Below are 20,008 nucleotides of genomic sequence, written 5' to 3'. Positions count from 1 at the left end.
AAATGGAGCAGTGCCTTGGTTTCTCTTTTGGGAGTTTTGTTTATTTTCTTTTGGGCCCACAACCTCAGCATTTAGGAGCAGCGGTTTAGCTCAGGCTATGTCTGAAACACCAGCTGTACAGAATATCTTGGCTGCTGAAGAGCAAGAGGTGGAGACCAGCAGAGTGCCACCAGTTGACTGCTGAATTCAAGACTGTGCCCCCATCTACTGTGGGTTGGGTGGGAAAAGTAGTGTTTGTGAACATTTAAACTCAGGTATATTTTCCAGGACTGTGAGGAAGGCAGCATTGATGAAATGTAATATACTTTTCTGTAGTGTCTGTAGACTTCTGAAGGATTTGTATCCAGTTTACAAAATGTCCCTGTTGCCTTTGGCTCGGGAGGGGGGTGTTTTTACTTTTTAAAATTTGTTGGAAGAATGTATTGTACATAATAAAGGAGGGATGGGTGAGGGAAGGGTAGAAGTTGAAGTAACTGAGCACTGCGTTTACCTTAATCTGTTTACAATGACATCATACCAAGTTCAAATAAATAGAAGATTTGGGGGAGAAAAATGTTGGTAGAGGGCTGTAGAAATAAGGAGCAGAAAATCTAATGAAGTTCTTAACCTAGTGATAACTTGTTCGCACAGCATGAATCGCAAACAGAATTGGGTTGAGCAGCAAGAAATTAACCCCCCCCCCCCCCCCCCCCCCCCCAATATCTTGATGCAGATTTCATTGGCTTTCAGGCAAAGAAGGGTATTATTCGTGCAGCAAGGGTCCCCAAATTTTTCAAGAGAAGGGCCATATATTGCAACATTTCAAGGGGAAGGAATCTTCTTTGGAGTTCTGTGGGGGAAAGGGCTCCCCCTTAGTCTATCCCTTTCGGTTATTTGGAATGCTGATTCAGATAGGGAGGTATGGCAGATAATATTTATAGGTGTTTTCAAACTTGCCACACCTGCCCCATCCTCTAAACGTCCACTGTTTCAGCATCTGCTCTCAGGTAGAGTGGGAGGGTGGGTTTTTCTGGTGCACATTCTCCCTTATTGCCACACACTCCAAAAACACTTTCACTCCCTCTCCATTTTTATCCCATTAACATAGTAACGTAATAGATGATGGCAGATGAAGACCTGTATGGTCCATCCAGTCCACCCAACAAGATAAACTGTATATGTATACCTGACCTTGATTTGCCCTTGCCATTTTCAGGGCACAGACCACAGAAGTCTGCCCAGTACTGGATTTGCTTCCCAGTTACTGGTGTTGCCACCCAATCTCTGCTAAGCTTCTGCAGATCCATTCCTTCAAAACAGGATTCCTTTGCGTTTATCCCAGTCAGTTTTGAATTCCGTTATTGTTTTCATCGCCACCACCTCCCGTGGGAGGGCATTCCATGTATCTACCACCTGCATTCCTTCCCCCTCTTTGCCTCTCACCTCTTTCTTTCCCCACTTCTGTCATCTCCCTCCCTTCCCGCGCCCCCCAACATCACATGTCTCCTGCCAGAGGATGTTGTGAGCCCCTTCTTTTACTGCAGCCTCGCTGCATCACCAACTCCTGCTAACACGTCAAGCGTGCTGATTAAATGTTCCCTTTTAAAGCTTCCTAAGGCCCTTGTTTCCGCCTGAGAGAGTTTTGGTATTACGTCACTCACCTCCTGCAGCACCCAGTATTTCAGTTCCTTACCAGACTGAAATTTGCGCCTTACTTTGCCAGCAGGCCATGGATGGGTTGTTCCCTACCACTCCCTGCTGCTTATGTTCTTGGTCAGCCTCATCTACAGCAATGGTTTTCAGCAGCACCACCAATCAGTTGTACTCACGGGTTCACAGCTGCTGCTACTTCAACCACAGCCAAAGATCTCTACAGCAGCCATTATAGTGCTTTTGATATGTTTTGGGGCTTTTTTGGCCCCTTTTTACTCACCTAAGTTTGGCAGGCACTTAAGAGCAGGCCAACTGCCTGAACCCAAGACGGGCCTCTTCATTTGCTTTCCCACTTTCCATTATTGTCATTGGAATTTGGGGACCCCACTGGCACTGTGGTATTTGTCATGCTCCACTTCTGCCACATATAGGCCACAAAAAAGTAAATCAACCATGTTCAGGCCAATACATTTGCATCAAGGGAAAGTTTAGCAGTCCAGGAAATCATGCTGTAGGGTCAGACCTAGCCAGCTGGCTATAGTTTGGAGACCACTGTTATACATCTTGACACTTAACTTTATGTTTAATCCCTGGTAGGAATTTCATTTCACCTTTTGGAGAAAAGATGACGATAATTATTCAGTAATAATGAGGGAGAACTTTTTTCCCATATGTTTTATGTTTGTAGATGAAAAAGCTTTGGAGGTTATGGAGGGAAATAGTTGAAGAAACGGTTGCTGAATAAATATGGGGGATTGAGGTAGCAAGATTAATTTACTATCTTCATGTTGTGGTTGTAATACATTGAGTACCCATTACCCAAGAGGGTATTGTTGGAATCTGGTTGGTGGTGTGGAACTACTTGAAGCAACTTCAAGAAGGACGTATTTTTTCACCTGTTGAAAAAAATGGACTTGCATGTGTGCACACCAGGGAAGGATTTCTCTCTAGAAATACATTTAACAAAGTGCACTGAATAGGTTTTTATAGTTAATGGTAGCTCTTCCCACCCCAACTCTCATCCCAGGGAATTATTATAAAAATATCTGTCTCATGCTGGGATGTCCTTTTGTTAAACATTTCCCAAGTATGACTTCCTCAAGTTTGAAGGCTGACTCCTTACATTTATTTTGGCTGTCAAGCATCTGTTGTAAACCCTGTTTTAGAGAGATGTTTTATCTTTTCTGCAAATTAAGGATTAATACGGTTCTAGTTTGCAAGAAGTTTTGTTTTACACTGTGTTTGGAATTCTTTGTATTCATTTAAAACTCTGTTGGTGTAGTCTTTTGAGAGAGGTAATAGAAAAGGGAAAGTTGGCAGCTTTGACCAGCTGGTGGTATTTTGGTAATACATAGTAGATGACAGCAGAAAAAGACCTGCACGGTCCATCCAGTCTGCCCAACAAGATAAACTCATATGTGCTACTTTTTGTGTATACCCTACTTTGATTTGTACCTGTCCTTTTCAGGGCACAGACCATATAAGTCTGCCCAGCGCTATCCCCGCCTCCCACCACCGGCTCTGGCACAGACCGTATAAGTCTGCCCAGCACTATCCCCGCCTCCCAACCACCAGTCCCGCCTCCCACCACTGGCTCTGGCACAGACCGTAAAAGTCTGTGCACAGACCGTATAAGACCGTGGATCCATGGAAAAATCAGCGCCTATCACTATTCTATAAAGAATGCTGTGGGTTGAGCACCCATATAGAATACCACATAGCACCAATTTCCATTCCCAAATTTGGATGCCAGGATTTACACCTATTGAAACCAGGTGTAATTCCTGGCACCCAATTTGGGCGTGTATTTATGGTATTCTGTAACACTGCACGCAAATTTCTGGAATGCCTCTGACCTACCCATGGCTACTCCCTCTTTTGGATTGCAAGCTATAGGATTTGGGTGCGCAGTTTTGTAGAATGATGAGTAATAAAATGCATGTGCAAATCCAAATTGGTGACAACATCAGTAGGTAATAGCACCCAATTAATGTTAATTGCCTTGTTACTCAATTTAGTTGCACGCACATCTCAAGATCACACCCAAATTTGGGTGCCCTTTATAGAATCCATGGGAACATGTACGCCATTAGATATCTACCTTCTACAGCAAGCTTTGTACTGTTTGTACACCCACCACTAAGATTCTACCCCCCCCCCTTCTTTGTTACATTTCCCAGCTTAAAAATGTTTTATGATTAGTATATGATGAATACTTCACTAAAAAATATGACTTACTAGTAACTTTTAAACACACATGTTAAGAACATACTATGTCTACCCTTAGTGCTAAAGTGAGAAATCATAGTTACAGGGAGTAAGGGGTAGATGAGGGAAGAGGTCTTCAAGGGCAAATTTGAGTGTTACCCTTTGTTTCCCCTCAATCATTCTGCTCCCAAACATACACTTTTACCTTCACCATCTTTGTCTTCAGAATGAGAAAGTAGAACATAGTAATGTATTCAAATAAGTGGGACAGACTCAGTTGAAGCATAAACAAAGTACAGGCAACATCTACAGCTTTTTCACATTCCTTGGATAGGGTATAGATTAGCCAGGCTTGACTGTAACTTAGGGAGAGGCTTTCTTTTTTTTTTTTCGTGCGAATAAGAGTGCAGGAGGATTACTGCACAGTCATGGACAGGTCTGTAACATTGCAATAGACACCTGTCAGGCTTCCTGTTAAAGCAGGCCATTATTTCCACGAGATGGCTCTCTGTGCAGAGTGATGAGTATTGTTCAGGGGTATCTGTCCATTAATTTGCTTCTTTGCGGACCCAGATGTTTCATGGAGCCTGTTTGGTGAGCAGTCACAGACATGAAAGTGGTTAAAATGAAGGCCTGATTTATGACTCTTCAAAGGAGTCTTTCAGTGTTTGAAAACATTTTGTAAAGATGATACTTGGGATTCCCTCTGTATCCATTCCTTGTTATTTCCAGTTTGTGGTTACACAATTTATTATGTCTTTAAAATTTCCAAATTTGGGATGGGGAGCCTCCTAGTTCTTCAGGCCCACAAACCGGCCTGGTTTTCAGGATATCCCTAATAAATATGCATTTGCTTGCTCCCTTCCTCGGTTGTACACAAATTGATTTTGGGCATATTCATTAAGGATTTCTTTGAAAACCTGACCAGTTTGTGAGCCTCAAGGACTGGAGGTGCCCCACACCTATAATAAAGCAACCATCCTGTTGCTAGTTCTGAGAGAGGTTTTGAATTTAAGTGCACTGGCTTTCTTCGTGGCAAGTATAGGGTCAGTTTAATGAATACTGTCATAGATATTGTACACATGAACAGTTCAAACATGGTTATGCATCTTCATCTAGGCTCTTTATTAAGAACATTTGCACAAAAATATGCATTGCATCTTAAGATTCATTCACTTCTTGCCAGAAAAAACCTGTGCAGTTGCGGAATGGGAAAAAGCCCTTAATGAAGCAGGAATAGAGAACCTCACCTCTGAATGTAATGTGTAATAAAGTTGAGGTCTAAACAGAGCCAGGTGAATTACAGCCTGTTTTTTGAGTTCAACAAAATTTTTGACTTTTTCTCAGAATTGTTCAGAGAGGTTATGCCAAATTTATTTTCCCGGTGACTCCGGAGAAAATCTGATAGACTGGGTGCACGTTCATAGGAATCCATATTGAATTCCAACTGCAAACCCTGTAAATTGTGAAAATCTGATTTGAACTTTGAGGCATATTTACCAAATTACAGAATATGCATAAGTGGCTTTTGGGTTTGTTTAGTTTGTTGGGTTTTTTTACATTTGTTTTTGTTTGTTTTAGTTAAGTTAAATATTTGAACAGAATCAGTAAACCTAAAGTTTATTGCGACTTCATCTAACTAATGAGCAAACTTAATTTTGCATACATATGACATCAAAAATGTTTGTAGTGGAATTAAAGGGTAATCATTCAGTGAGATTTTGAAGCAAAAGTTCTGTTCAAAGATTCCTGTTTATTAAAGAGTGCTGCTTTTGTTCTACTGTATATTTGTTACGTTTACAAAAGTGATTTACAGCCTGTATCTCATTTTGCATATTCTTTGGCTTAGAAAATACGCACACAGTACCAGTGCAAATCTTTTGCCTTCAGACTGCTGGTATGACTTAGGAGTGGCAGATATTTTGATGCCTGGCCTAGGTGTCACTTCTAGCAGTGTGGAAAAAGGAACGAAATACAGCAACTAAACTTCAAGTCCCTTTTAGTCATTATAGCTGTTACTAACTGGCTTTGTTCTATCATATGATTACAAATTAGGATGAATTTTGCTATGACTTGGGCTCCAGAAACCCATTTACTCTTCAGTGTTGCTTGACCCTACTGAAGTGATGGCAACCTACACTAGGCCCAGAGCTGAACTGATGTTCGCAGCTGTCCCAATGGTTCAGAGTACAGGGATGAAGATGAGGAACCATTCTGATTTAGAAAGTATGAGTTTAGTTGCAGCCACTTACTAATTTGTATTTCTTCCTCCTCCTTTTCCCTACTTTATTTTCTGTTTTCTCTTTTTAACAACTTCGTAATGAAACCAGAAACTTGGACACTCATCACCATCTCTGTGAAATTATTAAGGACTGGAATGTAAAAAGAAAATCTAATATTGATCTTCAAACTGTTACCTTAGTTTGCATCATATTGTATTGGTCCAAGTCGTGTCCTCAGGAGCCACAGACAAGTCTGGTTTTCTGGATAGCCACAATGAATATGCCTGAAATATATATATTTGTGTGTATTGCCTCTATTGTAGGCAATTATATCCCATATATAGTCACTGTAAATATCCCAAAGATGGGATTTGATCACCTTTGGTGTAGCCCAGTGTCTTCTCCCCTGTAGAGTCTTGAGCTCTCAGACAAGTAGTGATGTCACAGGGCTTTAGAGTGCCCTCTTGAACTGGGAGATAAATAACAGTTACTGGTATGATGAGACCCTAACTAAACTACCAATCTAATCTTCACAATGATTACAAGGTCAATCCTTTCAGTCAGATATATTTATCTGGTTTTCAGAACTGAGCTGGAGAGGAGCAGTCCTTGATTTTATATCTGCCACCTTAAGTACAGAAATAAATGGGCTTTGACCATCATGGATCATGTTGGTTTAAGAGTATCCAAGCATAAAGGCTGATGATTGAATGCGAAGCTGTTTACACATATGCTGAAGGTGGTGGTGTGCTGCCTCACGTAAGTCCATTTAACATGAACGCTTCAGAAGTAAAATCAGAAGATAATTTACATTTCCATGTGTCCTCCATTTATGACTGGATGGTACATGTCTCTGCTGTCTGGCACAGCTGTGCTACATCTTCAGGGATCCCTTCTCTCTCACATGCTGCCTGCTACTCCCCCCCCCCCCCCCCCCCCCCCCATGTGAGAAGTTTGTAGTTCCTGGTCAGTACTGGAAATGTGAATTCTATTTATTTGTTTTTATAATTTTGTATATTTTGACCGTTTTTTTGTGTGTGGAGTCACTTTGTTACCAACAGAGACATTTACCTCAATAGTTAGTTCAATGCTGTATTTTTAAGACCTTTTTTAAAAAAAAATTTGATACTTGAGGTCTATAGATTATTTTCCATATGAATTGATTATTTTGTATAAAGTACGTTCTTAGAATAAATAATTTAGCAAAAACAATTGTCAGGTTTTCTTTTTCAGTTGTGTTATGTGAATTGGTAAATCCAGTATGTGTATTGGGGGAAAGGAGGAGCCTTTCTGATGCTTTCAAGCTCATTGAATATTCAGAATTACATTTCTTCTCCAAGATCCAAATTAAACATATCATAATGCTGTAACATTGACCTCTGTGGAATGGAGTTTATATCCCACAGATCAGAGTTGATTATCTCCCTCTCCATCCTCTAACCAAGGACATGATTTTTGTGATTTAGCTTTCAAACTGTCTGCCTTCCCTTGGTCTCTGGCTGTTTTGATTCTCTTTCATTTTCATGAGTGCAATTCAGGAGATACATACATGCCAAACCAAAAATCCAAGTTTGAGAGCAACCGTGCTACAAGCTAGGATAATTCTCATGACATGAGTTCAGACCCTGCTCTTCCTTTGACTCTGTGTATTTGGACAAGCCAGTGTGTGTCTGTTTCTGGGAGAAAAATGCTGGTTTCTCTTAGTACATAAGCACTGCCACGCTGGGAAAAGACCAAAGGTCCATCAAGTACAGCACTCTGTCTCCAACAGCGGCCAATCCAGGCCCCAAGAACCTGGCAAAAACCCAGAATTTAATAACGATCAATGGACTTTTCCTTCAGGAATCTGTCCAGACCCCCATTTAAACTCAGCAAGGCCAGCTGCCGTAACTACCTTCTCCGGCAATGAGTTCCAGAGTCTAACCACACGCTGTGTTGTACCCGCACACCGATTTTGCCCATATTTCTCAGTATGAAAGTGCAGAGCACTCTAGGGTCTTACTGAATGGAAGGTGCTATACAAATTGAAATTAGTCCTTTTAAATCTCAAATTATGTCATCCTGTGAAACCCACTTGCCGGGTGTCAGTTAGAGGGTGTCTTTGGTTGGCACTTTATTGAAGGGGCATCTGCGTGGCTCCAGAATAAGGGCCAAAACTTTTTTAACTTTATTTATTTCCACAATGTCTAGACTACATTATCCTATGTTATTAGACCAGGGATTTCCAAACTTGGCTCATGCCCAGATTCTACAATGAATATACAATGGCCGCAGCGCATGCAAATAGATCTCGTGTATGGTCATTAGAAGAATCCAGAAAATCCAACTGGGTGAGGACTGAGGTTGGAAACCTCCACCCCTGTTTTGAGCAATTTATAATGCAACATTCATAATAAAATAACAAACATATATAAAACATAAAATCAACTAATAAAATAATCAAAAATATAACCTGATACCAGCTTTAAGTTCTACCACAAGTCTATTTTATATACTTATTTTGATTTTGCATCTATTTAAAAGCCTCTTGAAATAAAAATTAAAAAAGCCTTACGCAGTTTTAGAAATTTCAAGTAGTCCTTCATAGCACATAGCTCTATAGGAACAGTGTTGCACAAATAGGCTCCCTCAGCACAGAGCATCACTTTTGTGTATTCTTCAAGCTGTATATGACAGAAAGAAGGCACTTCCAACAACAGTTTATCTGCTGATTGTAGTGGACATGGAGGGCCAATAAATCTTCAATATAGTTGCTAATGACTTTGCTGTTCAATGCTTTAAAAATAAGGGTTAGTACCTTAAACTGAGTGCACTACCTAACTGGTAACCAACGTAATCCATTCAAAATTGGAGAAGCAAGATTTGCAGACTTGAGGTAAAGCTATGAGGTTCTAAGTGCTTATGAAGACCAGTAATGAGCTGGCCACAAGTTTAGAAAACCATGGGTAAAATGTTTACCTGCATAAATCAGTTTTTCAAAAATTACCTACCCCAGAGGAAGTGATGACAGCTTCACAGGATGGGATGCCTACACCTGAAGAGGGAGCTTTGCAAGAGGAAAATATACAGTAATCCCGAAATCTAGCAGTTAAAAATATCAGTTGTAAACTTTCTTCCTCACTGACATCCAAGGCTGTTCTGCACCTTCACAGCAGGTGGTAACAGGAAGAATGTGTCTATTCATGTGGTGAGTAAAGTAACAAGAGAGGTCATTTAATGCTGGTTTCATCCCAAACCATCTCTCATTCCAAAGCTTTGTAATTTACTTTACCTACAGTGGATTATTTCTGCACAGATGCCTTTTGATTCCAAGCTTACATTTGACAAAGGTAATAAAAGAGAATCCACAGACCTGGAGAACTCAAGAAGTCCCACGGAGAAACTCAAGAGAAAAGGGAACATTTGACAAAGGTAATAAACAAAAGAGAATCCACAGACCTGGAGAACTCAAGAAGTCCCACAGAGAAACTCAAGAGCAAAGGGAATAAAAACCAGGATTCCCAAAGACTGGACCACAGCAGTAGTGAAAATGAAGCAAAGTTTATTAAACAATAAAATTACTCATTTTATGGTCTAAAGGTAATAAACAGCAATAAAACAAAACATAAAAATAAGATACCTTTTTATTAGACTTACAATCCATTTTTGATTAGTTTTCAGAGGTAACCCAAATTTGACACCCACTAGATAGGACTTAAGAAAGATCTGGGTTTTTGTAGCCCATTATAAAACCATAAAATTCTGCTGCTTTGTCACCCTCTTACATACCATGCATCTCCCTGTCTCTCATCCACCTAGCTCCCCTCCCCCTGTTTCTCACCTTATCTACCCAACCCTTTTCCAGTGAGACTGTCATTGGAATGCTTTGGTGTTTCACTTATATATACTGTTACTTATCAACATTTGCTTATTTCTGATCTGAAGAAGAAGAGTTACCTTTAAAAGTTAATCAAAAAATGTATTGTTAGTCCAATAAAAAAAAGGTATCAGCTTACTTTATTTTCTCTGTTTTGTTTTATTTCTATTTATTACCTTTAAAAGTGGACTAATATGGCTATCATATCACTCTACATTTGACAAACAAATTTCTCAGGTTGTAAGATCTGGTGTTTTGTCTCTGTAATGACTGATGCATTCGGAATTTCTTGGACTTTTCTTTCTTACATATATTAACTCATGCATTTTTAATTTCTCGACTTGATTACTGTAATACTTGTAATACCATCTATTTTGGTATAACAAGATTTAAACTTTGACACCTTCAAACACTACAAAATTCTGCAGCTTATCTATTGTGCAGAGCCTGGAAATATGATCAGGCTTCTCCTTTACTTGTCATATTACATTGTCTCCCTGTGCACTTATGCATTTGGTTTAAAATCTTATGTCTTACTCACAAAGCACTTCACCTGTGCAAACCATTGTATCTCCTTCCTGACCATTCCGTTCACCCTGAATCACTGTCTTGTATTCCCCCCCCCCCCCACCCCATAAAAAGGCTTATTATGAGTCTACAAGGGACTCTGCCTTTTTTGAATGACTCTCAAGCTCTGCAATGTCTTACCCCCTGCTATAAGATCTGAATGCTCATTTATTAAATTTAAATCTCTTTTAAAAACATTCTTTTGAATTGGCTTATGGGATCATCTTGTGATTAAGAAGCGGTTGTCTGTTTTATGGCTATAGAGTCTACATTGACTGTTAAAGTTGTTTATTTTCTGCTTAAAATAGGAATGATATCTATCCTACAATTATAATGGCTTTGATTGTGTATTGCTATGATCTTTCTTTCCGCTCCCAGGTCTCCTGGGTAGTTCATGGTTGTACCTATAAATTCCGTATGATCCACTCAATACAGTCACTGATTCTGCCTTCGGCACACAATATCTTAGTCCATTCACTAGTCATCACACAATTAGACTACTGTAATTCCTTACATCAAGGACTTAGAGTCAAAGAGCTTTGCCATCTCCAAATTATCCAAAACACAGCAATCAGGTTAATAGCCAAATACACATTGAAAAGAGTAGAGGAAGTTAGAGAGCCCTGTGGCACTCCACACTCCATTTTCCACAAATTTGAAAATGTCTTATTCCACATAACTTGCAAATTTCTGAGTTGTAAAAATCCAGAAAACCACAGCAGTACTTTATCAGAAATACCAAACTTAGTAGCTACCCTCTGGACAGGCTCCATCCTGTTCAGTGGCATTCCTAGGGGGGCTGACACCGGGGGTGGATCGCCGATGCACCCCGCCCCAGGTGCAGTGCCCCCCTGGGTGCAGTGCAACCCTCCCCCCAGCGAAAGGACACCCCCCCCCGGGTGCACGCCATGCGCGCGCCTCTCCGCTTCATTCGTTTCCATGCTCCCTCTGCCCCGGAACAGGAAGTAACCTCAGGGGCAGAGGGAGCACAGAACGAATGTAGCGGACAGGCATGCGGCACCCCCTCAGCGGTGTGCACCCGTGGCGGACCGCACACTCCGCCCCCCCCCCCTAGGAACGCCACTGATCCTGTTTATATATTTTTGAAGGTGTGGTCTCCAGAATTGTACACAGTACTCTAAATGAGGTCTCCCGAGACACAGGCATAAGAGCCAGGTCTGTGGGTGCTATAGGTGCTTGAGCACTCCCAATATTGAGCAAACCCCTCAACTGTGTCCACAGAGGAGTAATTTCCATTGGGCTCAGCACCTCCAATCACTTTGAAATGTTGGCTCCTATCTGCGCAGGTACTATCCTTTTTCCTGCTGGACATTCCTCTCTCTGCACACTCAAGCATTCTTTTCTACCTGTTTTACCACTTAGATCATCACAACAGGCAGTTCAGAAGGGGTGAGAGCTGCTGGACCTTAAGATCTCCTCAAGTCCCACTCTTTTGTGACAGTATTTCGCTCCTTATACTATACCACTCTCTTAAGACTTTGCAGCACAAATACACAAGCCTGTATTTTATAGCATTAACCCTTTATTTTTTTTTATTCGATTTTAAACCATACCAGGACAAAGTCACTGCAATATCCATCATAATAATTCACTAATTCCCACTAATCAAACATACTTGTAGAGGAGCATCTCCCTTGTAGCCATTTACGTACATAGAAAAGAAAATATATATAAATGTTCTCTTTACATATATAGCGTAATAACCTCAGCCTTCAAGCTTTTGATATAGATTCTTTATACTCCCTCCCCCTCCCATATCTCCCCCTACACAACTTAATAGTTATAAACAGAAAGAAAGAATAAAAGATATACCACATCTTAGAACTGATTTGATTACTTTTTGTATATTACAAATGTCTGCTGATTTATGTTCACAAGATCCCCAGTTTGATAAGCTCCAAACTACGGGTGCATAGGGAGAAGAATGGCTAGCAGGAAAAAGAAGGTGATACTACCTGTGTATGTGTCTCTGGGGAGACCTCATTTAAGGGCCCTTTTACTAATTAGCGGTATGGCTAACCAGTGGGTAGTGCACACCTAACTGGCACCACCGCATAAGCAGCGCATGAGCCCTTACCATTAGGTCAGTGGGTTACGGTAAGGGCTCAGGCAGTAAACAGCTGCTACTTTGAATTTTAGTGCATGGCCATTTTCCAGCTGTGGTAAAAAATGGCCCAGCGCACGCCAAAAACACACACCCACACTACTGCAGGCCACTTTTTACTGTGGCTTAGTAAAATTACCCCTTAGAGTACTGTGCACAATTCTAGAGACCACACCTTCACGTTTTATTATAATCTATCAGAGCGATTTACAAAAAGGGCAAAATGCAAGTCACAAGCCATGAAAGGAATTACAATAATATAGGAAACAGAGAGAGCAAGAAGAGAACAAAATCCAAGAAAAGGAGGTAGGCTAATAGAGTAACATAGTAAATGATGGCAGATAAAGACCTGAACGGTCCATCCAGTCTGCCCAACAAGATAAACTCATTTTACAAGGTATGTGATACTTTATTTGTATACCCGAGTTTGCTTTGTCCCTGCCTTTCTCAGGGCACAAACCTTAAAACTCTGCCCAGCACTGTTCCTATACTAAAAGTTCTGAAGCTAATGTCGAAGCCCCTTAAAATTTACACTCCAGCCCATCCATATCTATTCAGCCATGATCAGGGCACAGACCGTAGAAGTCTGCCCAGCGCTTACTCTCCAATTACCGGCGTCACCACCCAATCTCTGCTAAGATTCCATAGATCCATTCCTTCTAAACAGGATTCTTTTGTGTTTATCCCATGCATGTTTGAATTCCATTGCCGTTTTCATCACCACCACCTCCCCAACGCTGCACAGAACCATCCCACAACCCAAACAAACAGCAACTGCAGCAGCCTCCCTACAGTCCAAATGCCTTGAGGAAAAGATGTGTTTTAAATTTAGACTTAAAGACAGATAAGGAAAGCTCTAAGTGAAGATCCAGCAGAATAGAATTCCAAAGAGTAGGATCTTGCACACTAAATAACCTCTTTCTAACAGTGAAGAGATGGACAAAATGATGTGAGGGAACTTGAAGGCAATAACAAGTGAGAAAGATGTGCAGGATGATCCAAAAGTAGCAATTTTCTATATGACACAGGAAGCCAATGTTCTGCTCATAGTAGGGGAGCTAATGTGATCGAACTGCCCTGCACCTGTCAGTAGCCGCAACCTCTCTGATTTCAGCATGTGGCATGAGGAGGAGGTGCTCGGCAGCATGTCGGGCTGCTTCCTGTTTCTCTACCATTTTGTTCTCTACCATGGTCAATTTTAAAGAACGGTTACAGATTACTAATAGTAGATCATCAATTTAATTTTTTAGCTCTTTCGATACTCTGAGGTGTTCACCATCTAGTCCAGGTGATTTACTGCCCTTTAACTTGTTGATGTGGCTTATATCTTCCTGGTTCACAGAGATTTATCTTTGTTCCTCTATATCATCACTTTTAAATACCATTTCTGGCAAAGATCTTACATCCTCCTCGGTAAAGACAAAACAAAGAATACATTTACCCCCTAATTCTAGAAAGTTGTATGCCCAAATTTCTGACTGGCACACAAATTTGAATACATAACTTAAGAGTAATTAGATACTAATTGGCCTTATCCAATTGGCTATTGTGAAGAAACAGTGTGTTTTAAGTCTGTAAAATATATTAGATATTTTCCTATTTTAATTATGTCCTGAAGTGTATTTCTCCTATTTGGCCAGCAGGTGGTGTTTCTCTGCTATAAAGCTGTTATAGGGAACTGAATGTTCCTTTTCTTGAACACAAGCAGGAAGCAAGCAGCAGTATACTTGCAAATCTTGTTGACTGGGCTCTGATTGGCTCAGGAGCTCATTTCCTTTACAGTGTACTGATTTTGCCTTCAGACCTAGCCAGGAAGAAAAAAGAGCAGAATCTCTTTGCTAAGGATCAGTAAACAAATAGTTTTATATCCTGATTTTCCCATGAACTTTTCTAGGAAGTATGCAAATGTTTAGTTAGTGTTATAATTGATCCATATTTCAGTTATCTGTTATTGTTTGCTAATTGCACAATTTGTGTTCAGTTTTTATGAGAATAAACAAAATTGTTTGTTATCTCTGCTTGTCTGGACTGATAAAGAATCCTGGTAGTTTGTATGTTGGGTCTGTGAGTGCTTTCTGGGAACTGTGGGACCAGGGCCACCGAGAGACTGGGCCAGGCCCGGGGAAAGGCCACCCCCAGGGTCCCGGGACAAGGCCGCCCCCAGGGTCCTGCCCCCCGAGGTCGCTGCCGCCACTCCCCCCTTCATCCCCCCCCCCCGAGGTTGCCGCCACTGCTCCCCCTCCACCCCCCCCTGAGGTTGCCACCGCTGCTCCCCCCTCCACCGCCCTTGTCTGACGTAACTTCCGCAAGGGCAGGACACAAGGAGGGAAGGAGGGCCAAAGGGAGGCAATCTCCTGTCCTGCTGCAATGCAGGGGGCCCGGCCTGGTTGCAGACGGTCGACTACGGAGGGCGGTTGGGACTGCAGCACCGGGCCCCCCTTGGAGGGAATTTTGTCCCCCCCCGCACCACCTCTCGGTGGCTATGTGTGGGACCACTGGGAGTGTGGCCCCCAGTAACCTAGAAATCACCGGGGATAATTTGAGAGCGGGCGACTCGCCCAGAGGCAGTTGTGACCCAGTCGGTGGGAGGAAGGTGCTGGTGTAGAGTACGAGCAGCAGGTGCAGGCGGTTCTGAGTTGTTCTAGGGATAGACCCTCTACGTGGCCGCGGGGTAACCCCAGGCGGGTGGCTAGGCATTTCGTAACAGCTAAAATTGACACAAATTGGCAGTTATGCTTGTAACTGCCCTTAGTATTCTATAAGGTGCATGCTTAAATTCCAGAGCACACAACTCCAAGGGAGATGTGGACTTACTTGAGTGGGGTAGGTCAAGTAGTTACGCACACGAATATTAGAATACTATCATTTACGTGCCATTTGGCTGGTATAAGTGCTCACACCTAAAGTTAGGTACATAAATACAGACATACACTAGTATTCTATAATGGCTGTTCTGCACACAACTGCTGTTATAGAATCCACACTTAGGTACAGCTATGATTCACACTTATTGTAGGCAATCCATTGAGAATTACCCCCTTAGTCTCTTCACTATGGCCTTGATGATCTAACGATCCCACTGAGCATTGATAAGGAAGGTTTAAAAGAGAATTTGAAAAGAAGCTTGCCATAGAAGCAGAATCTCAATAAAATCTTTTTCAGATACATTAGAAGCAGAAAACCTGTTGGACCACTAGATGATCATGTTAAAGGGGCACTCGGGGAGGGCAAGGCCACAGTGTAGAGACAAGATGAATTCACTGTGCAAGATGTAAGGATTCATCTTGTCTGGAATGATATCATGTCTGGAATTATATTTAATGGTGATAATTTGGAGGAACTGAATAACAAATCTTGGCGAACCTGGAAGATGTAATAGACTAAATCACCTGGTAGCAGTTGGTATACACTCTAGAGCAGAAAGAATTTCTACTACTACTACTACTACTATTTAGCATTTCTATAGCGCTACAAGGCGTAAGCAGCGCTGCACAAACATAGAAGAAAGACAGTCCCTGCTCAAAGAGCTTACAATCTAATAGACAAAAAATAAATAAAGTAAGCAAATCAAATCAATTAATGTGAATGGGAAGGAAGAGAGGAGGGTAGGTGGAGGCGAGTGGTTACAAGTGGTTACGAGTCAAAAGCAATGTTAAAGAGGTGGGCTTTCAATCTAGATTTAAAGGTGGCCAAGGATGGGGCAAGACATAGGGGCTCAGAAAGTTTATTCCAGGCGTAGGGTGCAGCGAGACAGAAGGCGCGAAGTCTGGAGTTAGCAGTAGTGGAGAAGGGAACAGATAAGAAGGATTTATCCATGGAGCGGAGTGCACGGGAAGGAGTGTAGAGAAGGACGAGTGTGGAAAGATACTGGGGAGCAGCAGAGTGAGTACATTTATAGGTTAGTAGAAGAAGTTTGAACAGGATGCGAAAACGGATAGGGAGCCAGTGAAGGGTCTTGAGGAGAGGGGTAGTATGAGTAAAGCGGCCCTGGCGGAAGACGAGACGGGCAGCAGAGTTTTAAACCGACTGGAGGGGGGAGAGGTGACTAAGTGGGAGGCCAGCAAGAAGCAGATTGCAGTAGTCTAAACGAGAGGTGACAAGGGTGTGGATGAGGGTTTTGGTAGAGTGCTTGGAAAGAAAGGGGCGGATTTTACGGATGTTGTAAAGAAAGAAACGACAGGTCTTGGCAATCTGCTGGATATGAGCAGAGAAGGAGAGAGAAGAGTCAAAGATGACCCCAAGGTTTCGAGCTGAGGAGACAGGGAGAATGAGAGCGCCATCAACAGAAATAGAAAATGGGGGGAGTGGGGAGGTGGGTTTGGGGGGGAAAATGAGAAGCTCGGTTTTGGTCATATTTAATTTCAGGTGGCGTTGAGACATCCAGACAGCAATGTCAGACAAGCACACTGAAACTTTGGTTTGGATGCAAGGTGAGATATCAGAGGTAGAAAGGTAGATTTGGGAGTCATCAGCATAGAGATGGTAGGAAAAGCCATGGGATGAGATTAATGAACCAAGGGAAGAAGTGTAGATAGAAAAGAGGAGGGGACCAAGAACAGAACCCTGAGGTACGCCGACAGGCAGAGGGATAGAAGTAGAAGAGGATCCACCAGAGTGAACACTAAAGGTGTGGAGGGAGAGGTAGGAAGAGAACCAGGAAAGGACAGAGCCCTGGAATCCAAGTGAGGACAGGGTATCGAGAAGTATGCTGTGATTGACAGTGTCAAAAGCAGCGGAAAGATCAAGAAGAATGAGGATGGAATATTGACCTCTGGATTTAGCCAGTAATAGGTCATTGGAGACTTTAGTAAGCGCAGTTTCGGTTGAGTGGAGAGGGCGAAAACCAGATTGTAGTGGGTCAAGAATAGCATGTGAGGAGAGAAAATCAAGGCAGCGGCGGTGAACAGCACGCTCAAGTAATTTGGAGAGAAAAGGAAGGAGGGAGATGTGTCGGTAATTAGAGGGACAAGTAGGGTCGAGTGAAGGCTTCTTAAGGAGAGGTGTGACCACAGCATGTTTAAAGGCAGCAGGGACAGTCGCAGTGGAAAGTGAGAGGTTGAGAATGTGACAGATAAAAGGAATAAGAGCAGGAGAGATGGCATTAAGAAGGTGTTATTTATTTATTTATTAGGATTTATTTACCGCCTTTTTTGAAAATAGAAAGTATGGTATTGTATATTACTTACAATGTCAATACAATACATAATAAAATATTTTAATAGCATAGGGTATAAACAAAAATGGAGCATAACGATAGGTAAGAGAGTAAGAGAAAAGAAGGGGACTAATTTAAAGCAGTCCTGCACATACAACGTGCAGCGACGTCAGACTTCGAAAGGAGCAGCTTTGAACAGCACGGACTCCGGAGGACGAAAAATAACTTTAAAAGACCTCAGTTCGGCTGGCAGGGGTTGGGGTCCCCCGCCAGCCGAAGGAATATTTTTAAAGGCAGCAGCAGGAGGAAGCAGACCTCGGCTGGCGGGGGTTGGGGTCCCCCGCCAGCAAAGGTAGGTGACGGCAGCAGGGGGGTCGGCACTGCCAGTGGTGGCCGCAGGGGGGGGATAACGGCGGCGGGGGGGGGGGCTATAATGTGCCCCCTCACTCTAACCCTGGCCCCCCCTACCGCCGCATTTCAGATACGCCCCTGGTCAGGAATACTCCTTGGGAGGACCTCAGTGTCCTAGAGGTGTGTAGAGGGTGATCCTGTTCTTCAAGTACTCAGGGTCATTTCCTTTAAAGTCCTTGAAGATCAGACATAGTTTTAAATTTAGCCCTGTATTGTACTGGTAGCCAGTGAAGTTTTTGCAAAAATGGTGTGATGTGGTCACATCACTTGCAACCTTCTATTAGTCTTTCTGCAGCATTCCGAATCAATTGGAGCTGGTGCAGACCCTTTGTAGTCAGACCAGTGTACAATGCTTTACAGTAAGCCAGTTTTGATGATGATATGGCATGCACAACTGGGATAAGATTTGCCTTCTCGATGTAAGGAAAGTTCCAGCGTAGTTGTCTCACATAGTAGAAGAAGCTCTTGAAGGTTGCTTGGATTTGGGGAATCAGAGTAAATGTTGAATCTAACTGTATTCCAAGGTTCCTGATTTGAGGGGGAGTTCGTACTTCCCAAAAGAGATTTTGATGCCAGGTATGTGTCAGCTTGTGTTAGGGACCTAGAAAAACTTGGTTTTATTTGGGTAAAACGCAAAGTTTGCTATGTTTAGCCCATTCTTGAATTGATGTTAGACAGCTCAGTTTATTCAGGGCTGTAGGTAAGTCGGGTTCAATGGGTATGAGTAGCTACATATCATCTGCATCAGGACCAGTGCTTGGGTCTCTGGCGCCCCCCTGCAAACTATCAGTTGGTGCCCCCCCCCCCCCTGTCCAGCATCTCCTTTCTCTCTTCTCCCTCCCCCCACCCCACACCCTTTTTCAGCCCAGTGCCTTAAAAGGTGAAGAACAAGTTTCTTGTTTTTTTTTTTTTACTTGACAGCTTTTTAATTTATTTGAAAGCTTCCCATATATAGATAAAAATATCATAAAAGAAAATTGAATATCACTAAAACTGCTTTAAAAAATGATTGTAGCTGGTGGAAACAGCACTAATAAAGGCTATATTTTGTGCTCCTTTTTCTACACTGCTCTATTAGTAATAGCCAAATTTCAGTGAGAATATCCTGTTTGCTGATGGGTTAATCTTAACTGTTGTTGTAATCTGCCTTGGGAAGCCTAGTGTTATAAAGATTGGAAGTAAAATTAGACTCTTCTTTCATTGGGGCACATGGAATCACATCTTCATCCCATCTCTTTTGTACAAATAAATTATTCTGTTCTGAGCATGTTTCAGGGACAAGTGATTTTTAAGTAAAAAATAACAAAAAAATATATATTTTCTTTCATGCAGATCTCTCATTTGTTTTAACATAACTAAATGGTCTTTAAGCCCCTAATGCAGTCCATTGGTTTCCTCAGGCCCGTGCCAAGGGTCTATGCCGCCCCCCCGCAGAAGAACAGTTGGCGCCCCCCGCAGAAGAACAGTTGGCGCGTGCGCGCCTCTCTCCCCCCCCCGTGAAGATGTTCGCTGCGCGCCCTGGGGGCCTTTAAATCTTTTACTTGCAGTCGCAGCAGCGTCTGTGAAAGCGGAGCGCTGCCGACGTCTCCCTTCCCTTCGCGCTCTTGGTTCCCTCAGTGTCCGCCTTCTTCTGACGTCAGAAGAAGGCAGGATACTGAGGGAACCAACGAGTGCAAGGGAAGGGAGACGTCGGCAGCGCTCCGTTTTCACAGACGCTACTGTGACTGCAAGTAAAAGATTTAAAGGCCTCGGCGGTGCGGGGCGAGGGTAAGCACTGCGGCGGCGCCCTCCAAAGGTGGGCGCCCTCCTGCGGTGCTTACCCCGCTTACCGC

Source organism: Microcaecilia unicolor, chromosome 9, assembly GCF_901765095.1.
Source record: "Microcaecilia unicolor chromosome 9, aMicUni1.1, whole genome shotgun sequence".
Classification (NCBI taxonomy): Eukaryota; Metazoa; Chordata; class Amphibia; order Gymnophiona; family Siphonopidae; genus Microcaecilia; species Microcaecilia unicolor.
This window is presented reverse-complemented; position numbering follows the sequence as displayed.